The sequence below is a fragment of the Dipodomys merriami genome, unplaced genomic scaffold, assembly GCF_024711535.1.
Source record: "Dipodomys merriami isolate MVZ:Mamm:240054 unplaced genomic scaffold, mDipMer1.0.p SCAF_77, whole genome shotgun sequence".
NCBI classification, from domain to species: Eukaryota; Metazoa; Chordata; class Mammalia; order Rodentia; family Heteromyidae; genus Dipodomys; species Dipodomys merriami.
The window spans coordinates 2678907-2691851 of record NW_027206368.1 but is presented as its reverse complement, the minus strand read 5'-3'; positions in this window follow the sequence as shown (position 1 = coordinate 2691851).

Below are 12945 nucleotides of genomic sequence, written 5' to 3'. Positions count from 1 at the left end.
TAACCCTCACCCTAACACTTACCCTCACCCTAACCCTTACCCTAAGCCTAACACTCACACTAAACCTAACCCTCACCCTAACCCTAACGCTAAACATCACCCTAACCCTAAGCCTAAACCTAAACCTCACCCTAAACCTAATCCTCACCATCAACCTAGCCCTCAAACCAACCTTAATCCTAACCATAACCCTCACCCTTACCCTCACCCTAACCATAACTCTCACTCTCACCCTCACACTAACACTAACCCTAACCCTAACCCTAACCCTACCCCTCACGCTCACCCTCATCCTCACCCTAGCCCTAAACTTAACCCTAACCCTCACACTAACCCTAAGCCTAATCCTAATGCTAACTCTAAGCCTCACCCTCACTCAAACCCTCACCCTCACCCTAACCCTCACCCTAACCCTAATCATAAACCGCAACCTCACCCTCATCCAAAACCTAAACCTAAATCGAACACTCACCCTCACCCTCACCGTCACTCACAACCTAACTCTACCCGTAACCCTTAACCTCACCCTCAAATTAACGCTAACAATAACCCTAACCCTAACTGTAACACTAACCCTCAAACTAATCCTAACCCTAACCTTTACCCTCACCCTAACCATAACCCTAGCCCTAAGAATAAAACTCCCACTAACCCCAACCCTCACCCTAACCCTCACCCTCAACCTAACCCTAAAACTAACCCTCACACTCACACTAATTCTAACCCTAAACCTAACCCTAACCCTCACGCTAACCCTCAAAGAAACTCTAAGGCTAACCTAAACCTCACTCTCACCCTAACCCTCACCCTCAACATAACCCTTACCCTAACCCTAATCCTAACCCTAACCCTCACCCTCACCCTGTCTCTAATCCTGACACCCTAACCCTAAACCTATCGCTAAACCTCACCCTATCCCTAATCCTCACCCTAACCCTAACCCAATCCCTGACCCTCACCCTACCCTAACCCTCACCCTCACCCTAAACCTCACCCTAATGCTTACCCTCAACCTAACCCTAAACCTAACCCTAACCCTAATCCTCACAATAACCCTATGCCTAACCCTAACCCTAACACTCACCCTAATGCTAAACCTCAACCTAAACCTCACCTTCAGCCTAACCCTCAACATCAGCCTAACACTCACCTCACCCTAAACATCAACCTAACCCTAACCTTCACCCTAACCCGAACCCTAACACTCACCCTAAACCTCACCATCACCCTCACACTCACCCTAAGCCTAACCCTAAATCTACCCCTAAACCTTAACCTAACCCTCATCATCACCCTCACCCTAAACCTATCCCTAACCCTAACACTAACCCTCACCCTCACCCTAACCCTACCTCTAACCCTAACCCTAACCCTCACCCTAAACCTAACCCTCAACCGCAACCTAACCCTAACCCTCACCCTAACCCTTATCCTCATCCTAAAGCTAACCCTAAACCTAACCCTAACAATCACAATAACCCTAACCCTCATTCTAACCATAAACCTACCCCTCAACCTAACACTAACCCTAACCCTAACCCTAAACCTAACCCTCAACTTAGCCCTAACCTTAAGCCCCACCCTCAACTTAACCCTCACCGTCACCCTAACACTCACTCTAAGCCTAACCCTCACCCACATCTTAACCCTCACCCGAACCGAACCCTCACCCTAACACTCACCTTCAGCCTAAACATCACCCGAACCCTAACCCTCACCCTAACACTAAAACTAAACTTAACCCTCACCCTAACCCTCTCCCTAAAACTTAACATCACCCTAACCCTAACCCTAAACCTCACCCTCAGCCTAAACCTAAACCTAACCCTAATCCTAAACCTAACCCCCACCCTCACCTTCACCCTCACCGTCACCCTAAGCGTAACCCTTAACCTAACCCTCACCCTATCACACACCCTAACCCTCACGAAAAACCTAACCCTCATTCTCACCCTATCCCTCACCCTAACCCTAACCATAACGCTCACCTTCACCCTAAACCTAACCCTAACGCTCACCATTACCCTAACCCTCACCTAAAACCTAACCCACACCCCCACCCTAAACCTCAGTCTCACCCTCACCCATACCCTCACCCTAACCCTCACCCTCACCCTAAACATCACCCTAAGCCTAACCCTCACCCTTACCCTAACACTCACCCTCACCCTCACCCTCAGCCTAACCCTAAACCTAACCCTAATCCTAACCCAAACCCTCACCCTCACCCTCAACTGCAACCTAAGCTTAACCCTAACCCTAACCCTAATCCTAACCCTCAGACTCACCCTAACCCTAACACTAACCCTCACCTTAACACTAACCCTCAACTTCTCCCTCAGCTTACCAGTATCCGTAACCCTAATCCTAACCCTCACACTCACCCTCACCCTAACCTAACCCTAATCCTCACCCTAACCCTAACACTAACTCTCATCCTCACCCTCACCCTAACCCTAATACTACCCCTCACCAAAACCCTAACTCTCACCCTCACCCTCACCCTAACACTCATCCTCACCCTAACCCCAAACCTCACCCTAATCCTCACACTCACCCTTACCCTATCCCTCAGTCTAACCCTAACCTTAACCCTAATCCTAACCCTCACACTCACCCCTTATCCTCAGCCTAACACTCACCCTCATACTCACCCTCACCCTAACCCTTAACCTCACTCTAACCCTCACCCTAACCCTGAGCTTAACCATAACCCTAATCCTAACCCTAGCACTCAACCTCACCCTCACCCTAAACCTAACTCTAACCCTAGGCCTCACTCTCACCATCACCCTCCCCGTAACCCTAACCCTCACCCTAACCCTATCCATAACCCTAACCGTCACAGTAACCCTAACCCTAACCCTAACACTCACACTCACCCTAACCTTAAAACCCTAACCCTCACCTTAAAACTCACCGTAACTCATGAAAACCCTAACCCTCACTCTCACCCTAAACCTCACCCTAATGCTTATCCACACCCTAACCCTCACCCTAACCCTAACTCTAACCCTCATCCTATCCCTCATCCTAATCTTAACCCTACCCCACACCCTAACCCTAATCCTAACACTCACCCTTACACTAACCTTAACCCTAAACCTAACTCTAAACTTCCCCCTAATCCTCAACATAACCCTAACCCTAACCCTCACCTTAACACTAACCCTAACCTTAACCCTCATCCTCACCCTAAACCTCACCCTAACTCTTAACCTCACCGTAACGTTAACCCTAACTCTAACCCTCAACCTCACCCTAAACCTCACCCTCAAAATAACTCTTACCTCACACCAAACCTCACCCTAAACCTAAACTTGACCCTCACCCTCACCATCACTGTAATCGTAAGTCTAACCCTAACCCTAACAATAACCCTAACCATAAACCTAACCGTCACCCTCACCAAAACCCTAAACCTAACCCAATCCCTCACCCTACCAGTACCCCTAACCCTAACCCTAAACCTCACCTAAACCCTAACCCTAACCTCACCCTCACCGTAAAGGTAACCCTAACCCTAACAATAACCCAAAAGTTGACCCTAATCCAAACCCTCATGCTCACCCTCACCATAACCCGAAGCCTAACACTAAGCCTAACCCTAACCCTTAACCTCACCCTAATCCTAAACCTCACCCTATCCCTCACCCTCAACCTCACCTTAACCTTAATTCTAACCCTAACCCTAACCCTAAACCTAAGCCTCACCTTAACCCTCACCCTCACCCTAACGTTAACACAAAACCTAACAAAACACAAAACGTAGCCCGCACCCTAACCCTAACCCTAACCCTAACCCTCACAGTAAACTTAACCCTCACCCTAACCCTAAACCTACGCCTCACCTTAAGCCTAATCCTAACCCTAACCATAACCCTAACCCTAAACCTAACCCTAAACCTAACACTAATCCTCACACTCATCCTCACCCTCATCTTAACTGTAACCCTAACCCTAACAATAAACATAACCCTTAACATAATCCTAACCCTCACCCTCACCCTAACCCTAAACCTAACCCTAACCCTCATCCTAAACCTAACCCTCACCCTAACCGTAAACCTTACCCTAACCCAAACCCTCACCCTAACCCTAGACTTATACTTAAACCTAAACCTCACCCTAACCCTAACGCTAACCCTCACCATCCCCCTAGCCCTCACCCTAACCCTAATCCTAACCCTAAACCACATCCTAAATCTAACCCTCACCTTAATCTTAAACCTCACCCTCACCTTCAGCCTAACCCTAAGCCTAAACATAACCCTAACCCTAATAGTCACACTAACTCTATTCCTAATCCTAAAACTAACACTAACACTAACCCTAACCCTAACCCTATCCCTAAAAGAATCCTAACCGTAACCCTAAACCTCACCCTCACCCTATCCCTAAAGTTAACCCTAACCCTAACCCTAACCCTAAACCTCACCCAAAAGCTTACCCTCACCCTAAACCTCACCCTCACCCCCACCGTAACCGTAACTCTAACCCTAACCCTAACAATAACCCTAACCCTAAACCTAAACCTATCCCTAACACTCACCCTCACCCTCACCCTCATCCTAACCCTATCCCTCACCCTAACCCTAATGCTAACCCTCACCCTCACCCTCACCCTAACCCCAATCCTAACCCTAACCCTCACCCTAACCCTAAACCTAACACTCACCCTACATCTAACCCTCACCCGCACCCTAAACCTAATCCTAACCCTAGGCCTCACCCTCATACTCAACCTCAACCTCAGCCTAACCATAACCGTAATCCTAATCCTAAACCTCAACCTCACACCTCACCCTAAGCCTAACCCTCACGTCACCCTCACCCTCACCCTAACCCTTACCTTCAACCTTACCCTCAGCGTAACCCTAACTCCAATCCTAAACCTAACCCTCAACCTCACCCTCACCCTAAACCTAAACCTAACCCTAGGCCTCACCCTCACCCTCACCCTCACCATAATCCTAACCCTCACTCTCACCCTAACCCTATACCTAACACTTACCCTAACCCTAACCCTAACCCTAACCCTAACACTCACACTCACCCTAACCCTAAAACCCTAACCCTCACCCTAAAATTCACCATAACACTCATGATAACCCTAAACCTCACTCTCACCCTAAAACTCACCCTAATGCATATCCTCACCCGAACCCTAACCCTAACCCTCATCCTGAACTTAACCCTAACCCTCACCTTAACACTAACTCTAACCCTAAACCTCACCCTCACCTTAAACCTCACCCTCATCCTAGCCTTCATCCTAACCCTAATCCTAACCCTAATCCTCACCCTAAACCTAAACCTAACAATCACCCTAAATCTGACCCTTACCCTCACCCTCACCCTTCCCCTAACCCTAAGTCTAACCTTAACCATAACCCTAACCCTCACCATCACCCTAAACATAACCCTATCCCTAACCCTCACCCTAACCTTAAGTCTAACCCTCACTCTAACCCTTGCCTTCACCCTCACCCTCACCCTCAGCTGAACACTAAACCTACCCCTAATCCTAACAGTAACCCTCGCCTTCACCCTCAACCTAACCCTAAACCAAACCCTCACCTAACCCTAACCCTCACCCTCACCCTCAGCCTAACAATATCCCTACCCCTAATCATAACCCTCACACTCAGGCTCACCCTAACCCTAACACGAAACCTCACCCTAACACTAATGCTTACCCTCAACCTCACCCTCACCCTAACCCTCACCCTAACACTAAACCTAACACTAAACCTCACCCTCACCCTCACACTCACACTCAGCCAAACCCTAACTGTAAGCCTAATCCTAACCCTCGCCCTCACCTCTCACCATCAGCCTAAACTTGACCCTCACACTAACCCTCACCCTAACCCTTACCCTCACCACAACCCTCACCCTCCCGCTCAGTGTAAACCTTACCCTAATCCTAACTCTAACTCTCAACCTGACCCTTACCCTAAACTTAACCCTAACCCTAAGCCTTACCCTCACCGTCACCCTCACCCTCACCCTAAACCTAACCCTCACCCTAACCCTCTCCCCAACCCTAAACCTCACCCTAATCCTAACCCTAACCCTAAACCTCATCCTCAACCTCACCGTCACCCTCTGCCTAACCCTAACCCTAACCTTAATCCTAACCCTCACCTTAACACTTACCCTCAACCTAACACTAACCCTAAACCCATCCCGCACACTAAAACTTACCCTCACCATGACCCTAACCATACCCCTCACCATACCCCTCACCCTAACCCTAACCCTAACACTAACCCTCACCCTCACCCAGACACTAACCCTACCCCTCACCCTACCCCTCACCCTAACCCTCAGCCTCACCCTAAACATCACCCTAACCCTAACCCTCACACTAACTTTAAGCCTAACTCTCACCCTAAACCTTGCCCTCAACCTCACCCTCAGCTTAACACTAAACCTAATGCTAACCCTAACCGTCAAACACACCCTCAACCTAACCCTAACCCTAACCCTAACCCTATCCCTTATACTCACTCTCACTTTCACACTCACCCTCACCCTAACCCTAAACCTAAGCCTAAATGTCACCCTCACCCTAAAACTCACCCTCAGCTTAACCTAACCGTAACCCTAATCCTTACCCTCACCCTCACCCTTCACCCTCAGCCTAAAACTCACCCTCATATTAACCCTCACCCTAACCCTTACACTCACCCTAACCGTCACGTTCACCCTCAGCATAACCCTAACCCTAATCCTAACCCTAACCCTCAACCTCACACTCACCCTAAACCTAAACCTAGCACTAAGCCTCACACTCACACTCACTCTCACACTCACCCTAACCTTAACCCTCACCCTAACAATATCCTAAACCTAACCCTCACCCTAACCCTAACCCTATCCCTAACACTCACACTCACCCTAACACTAAAAGCCTAACCCTCACCCTAAAATTCACCCTAACACTCATGATAACCGTAACCCTCACTCTCACCCTAAACCTCAACCTAATGCTTATCCTCAACCTAACCCTAACCCTAACCCTCATCCTAACCCTAATCCTAACCTTAACCCTAACCCTCACCCTAAACCTAACCCTAACCCTAAACCTCACGCTCACCCTCACTCTCACCCTAACCCTAACCCTAACTCTAATCCTAACCCTCACCCTCAACCCTCACCCTCAGTCTAATCCTCATCCGCACACTAACCCTCACCCTAACCCTTACCCTCATCCTAACCCTCACCCTCACCCTCAGCGTAACCCTAACCCTAATCCTAACCCTAACCCTCATCCTCAACCTCACTCTAAACCTAACCCTAACCCTAGGCTTCACCCTCACTCTCAACCTAACTCTCACCCTAACTCTTACCCTCAACCTAAACCTAACCCTAACCCTAACCCTCACACTAAATTACGCTCAGCCTAACCCTAAACCTCACCCTCATCCTAGCCCTCACCCGAACCCTAAACGTAACACACCCTCATATTTACCTTAACCCTAACCTTAACCATGAACCTAATCCTAAACTTAACCTTAACATTCCCATCTAACCCTCAACCTAACCCTAACCCAAACCCTCACTCTAACACGAGCCCAAACCTTAACCCTCACCCTCACCCTAACCCTCAACCTAACACTTAATCTCACCATAACGTTAACCCTAACCCTAACCCTCAACCTCACCCTAAACCTAACCTTCACCCTACCTCTTACATCACCCTAAATTTCACCCTAAGCTAACCCTAACCGGAAACCTCAACTTAACCCTCACTCTCACCCTAACACTAACCTAAACCCTAACCCTCAACCTAACCATCACCCTAACCCTAAACCTAACCCTAACCCTCACAGTAACCCTAACACTCACACTAACCCTAACCGTACCCCTCACCCTAAGCCTCATCCTAACCCTAACCATAACCCTAACAATAACTCTAACCCTAAACCTCACCCTAACCCTAACACTAAGCCTCACACTCATCCTCACCCTCACCGTACCTGTAACCCTAACACTAACACTAAAAATAACCATAAACCTTAAACGTAACCGTAAGTATAACCCTAACCCTAACAATAATCCTAAAACTAACCCTAATCCTAACCCTCACCCTCACCCTAAGACTAACACTAACCCTAACCCTCACCCTAACCCTAAACCTCAACATAACCGTAAACCTAACCCTAACCATCACACTAACCCTAACCCTAAACCTCACCCTTAACCTAACACTAATCCATACCCTCATCCTATCCCTAATCCTAAAACTAATCCTAACCCTAACCCTCACTCTAACCCTAACCCTAACACTAATCCTAACTCTCTCCCTAACCCTAATCCTAAAGCTAACTTTCACCCTAACCCTCACTCTACCCTAACCATAATACTCACCCTCACCCTAGATCTCACCCTAACCCCAATCCTAACCCTAACCTTCAAACTCACACTCAACCTAAACCTACACCTAACCCTAACCCTCACCCTAAACCTAACCTCCATCCTAATTCTCACCCTAACCCTAACCCTAACCCTAAACCTCACCCTAAACCTCACCCTCAACCTAACCCTAACCCAAACCCTAACCCTCAACCTAACCCTCACCCTAACCCTAACTCTAACCCTCACCCTCACCCTCACCCTAACCCTAACCCTAACCCTCACCTTCATTGTAACACAAACCCTAAACCTCACCCAAACCCTAACCCTCACCCTAACCCTCACCCTAACCCTAACCCTCAACATAACCGTAACCCTAACCCTAACACTAAACCTAACCCTAACCCTAAATCTCACCCTAAACCTAACCCTCAACATAACCGTAAACCTAACCCTAACACTAAACCTAACCCTAACCCTAAACCTCACCCTAAACCTAACATTAACCCATACCCTCAACCTAGCCCTAACGCTAAAACTAATCCTAATCCTAACCCTCACTCTAACCTTAACCCTAACAGTAACCCTAACTCTCACCCTAACCCCAATCGTGAAGCTAACTCTCACCCTAACCCTCACCCTACCCTAACTATAACCTCACCCTCACCCTAGCTCTCACCCTAAACCTGATCCTAACCCTAACCCTCAACCTAAACCTACTCCTAACCCTAAACCTCACCCTAACCCTAACCTCCATCCTAACTTTCACCCTAACCCTAACCCTAACCCTAAACCTAACCCTCACCTTAACCCTAACGCTCACCCTCACACTAGCCCTTAACCTAACCCTAATCCTAACCCTAACCCTCATCCTAAACTTCACCCTAACCCTAAACCTAAACCTCACCCTCACCCTAAACCAAACCCTAACCCCAACCCTAACCCTCACCCTATCCCTCAAGAAAACCCGAACCCTCGCTCTCACCCTAACCTTCACGCTAACGCTCACTGTCACCCTAACCCTCACCCTAAACCTAACCCACACCCACACCCTAATCCTCAGTCTCACCCTCACGCATACCCTCACTCTAACGCTCGCCCAATCCCTAAACCTCACCCTAAGCCTAACCCTTACACTAACACTAACCCTCACCCTCACCCTCAACCTAAGCCTAAACATAAACCTAAGCCTAATCCTAAACCTAACCCTCACCCTCATCCTCAACCTCAACCTAACCATAACCCTAACCCTAATCCTAACCCTAACCCTCAGCCTCACAGTAAACCTAACTCTAACCCTAAAACTAACCCTCACCCTAACCATAATGCTAAGCCTAATGCTCACCCTAACCCTCACCCTAATACTTACCCTCCCGCTAACCCTCACCCTAAAGCTAACCCTAACCCTAACCCTAAAGATCACTATAACCTTCACCCTAACACATACGATAACTCTAACCCTCATTCTCACCATAACCTTCACCCTAACCCTTACCCTCACCCCAAACCGAACCCTAAACCTCACACTAAAACTAACCCTCACTCTTACCTAAACCTTACCCTCACCCTCATCTTAAACCTAAACCTAACCCTAAACCTAAGCCTCACCATAACCCTCACACTTGGACTAAGGCTAACACTAACCCTCCCTATCACCCTAACCCTCACCCTTAATCTTAAACTCACCCTAACCCTAACCCTAACCCTAACCCTCACACTGTACGTAATCCTCACCCTCACTAACCCTACCCCTCACCCTCACCCTAACACTTAGACTCTCCCTAACCCTCACCTTAAGCCTTAGCCTTGCCCTAACCTTCACCCTAACCCTAACCCTATCACTAACCCTCACCCTAACCCTCACCATAAGCCTCACACTAACCCTCACCTTAACCCTAGCCCTCACCCTCAACCTCACCCTCAGTTTAACACTAAACCTAACCCTAATCCTAACTGTAACCCTCGGCCTCAACGTCACCCTAACCCTAACCCTAAACCTCACCCTAACCATAACCCTCACCCTGACCCTTAACATACACCTCACACTAACCCTCATCCTAACCCTCATCCTTACCCTAACCCACAGCCTCACCCTCACACTCAGACTAAACTTAACGCTAACTCTTACCCTCACACTCACCTCTTATATTCACACTCACCATATCCCTAATGCTAAACCGAACACTCACCCTCACCCTAACCCTCAACCTAACCCTCACCCTCACCCTAACCCTAACCCTCACCCTCACACTAATCCTAAACCTAAACCTCACCATAACCCTAACCCTAACCCTCACCCTATCCCTAAAAATCACCCTAACCCTAACACTAACCCTCACCGTCAACCTCACCCTAACCCAAACACTAACCTTCACCTTAACACTCACCCTAACACTAACGCTAACCCTAAACCTCACCCTCAACCTAAACCTCACCCTAACACTTATCCTCACCCTAAATCTAACGCTAAACCTAACCCTAATCCTCACACTTACCCTAACCCTAACACTAACCCTAACCCTCACCCTCACCCAACCCTAGCCCTCAGCCGAAAGCTAACCCTAACCCTCACTCTCACCCACACCCTCACCCTAATCCTTACTCTCACCCTAACCCTGACCCTAACCCTCACTCTAACTCTCACCCTAACCCTAAATTAACCCTCACCCTAACCCTCACAGTAGCGCTAACCCTAACCCTAACCCTCACTGGAACGCTAAACCTAACCCTAAACCTAACACTTACACTAACCCTCACCGTCATCCTAACCATCACCCTAACCCTAACCCTCACACACATACTTACCTTCACTCTCACCTGAACCCTCACCCTCACCCTAAACCTCAACCTCAATCTAAACTTCACACTAACACTAAACCTCACCCTCACCCTAAAACTCACCCTTACCCTCACACTCACCCTAAGCATAACCCTAAACCTAACCCTAATCCTAAACCTAAGCCTCCCCATCATCCTCACCCTAAACCTAAACCTAAATCTAACAATCAGACAACCATCACCTTAACCCTAACCCAAACTCTAAACCTTAGTCTAAACCTAACTCTCATCCTATCCCTAATCCTAACCCTCACACTCAACTAACACTAACCTTCACTGTAACCCTTACCCTCACCCTAAACCTAATGCTAACCTTAACCCTCACCCTCACCGTAACCATTATCCTGACACTAACCCTAGCCCTAACTCTAACCCTAATCCTCAAAATAACCCTACCCCTCAACATAGCCCTAACCCTCCCCCTCCCCCTACCCCTCACCCTAACCCTAACTCTCACCCTAACCCTCAACCTCACACTAATCCTCACTGGCACCCAACCCTCACCCTAAACCTAACCCTCAAGCACACCTTAACTAGAACCCTCACCGGAACCCTCACCCTCACCCAAACCGAAGCCTCACTCTAAACATCACCCTAACCTTAACCCTCACCCTAACACTAAGCCTAACCCTCATCCTAACCCTCACCCTCACCCTAACTCTCACCTTCAACCTAATCCTCACACTAACCCTAACCCTCACCCTAACCCTAACCCTCACCCTAACCCTAACCCTCACCCAACCCTAGCCCTCACCCGAACGCTAACCCTAACCCTCAATCTCACCCTCACCCTCACCCTAACCCTTACTCTCACCCTAACCCTAACCCTAAACCTCTCTCTAATTCTCACCCTAACCCTAAAAGTAACCCTCACCCTAACCCTAAACCTAAACCTCACCCTAATGCTAACCCTAACCCTAACCCTCACGGGAATGCTAAAAGTAATGCTAAACCTAACACTTACACTAACCTTCACCGTCACCCTAACCGTCACCCTAACTCTAACCCTCACACACACCCTTACCTTCACACTTAACTGAACACTCACCCTCACCCTAAACCTCAACCACACCCTAAACTTCACACTAACACTAAACCTCACCCTAACCCTCACCCTCACCATAAAACTCACCCTTACCCTCACCCTCACCCTAAGCTTAAACCTAAACCTAACCCTAATCATAAACCTAAGCCTCACCATCACCCTCACCCTAACATTAAACCTAATCCTAATCCTCAGCCTCACCCTCACCTTAACCCTAACCCTAACCCTTAGCCTAACCCTAACACTCACCCTAACCCTAATCCTAACCCTCACACTCACCCTAACCCTAAACCTAAATGTAACCCTCACCCTAAACCTAACACTAACTCTAACCATCACCCTCATCCTAACCCTCACCCTAACCATTACTCTCACACTAAACCTAACCCTAACTCTAACACTAACCCTCAAAATAACCCTAACCCTCACCATAACCCTAACCCTACACCTCACCCTATCCCTAACCCTCACTCTAACACTAACCCTAACCCTCAACCTCACATTAATCCTCACTGTCACCCTAACCCTCACCCTAAACCTAACCCTCACCAACACCCTAACCCATACCCTCACCCTCACCTTCACCCTCACCCAACCCTCACCCTCACCCTAAACATCACCATAACCTTAACCCTCACACTAACCCTAATCCTAACCCTCACCCTAACCCTCACCCACACCCTAACCCTCACCTTCAT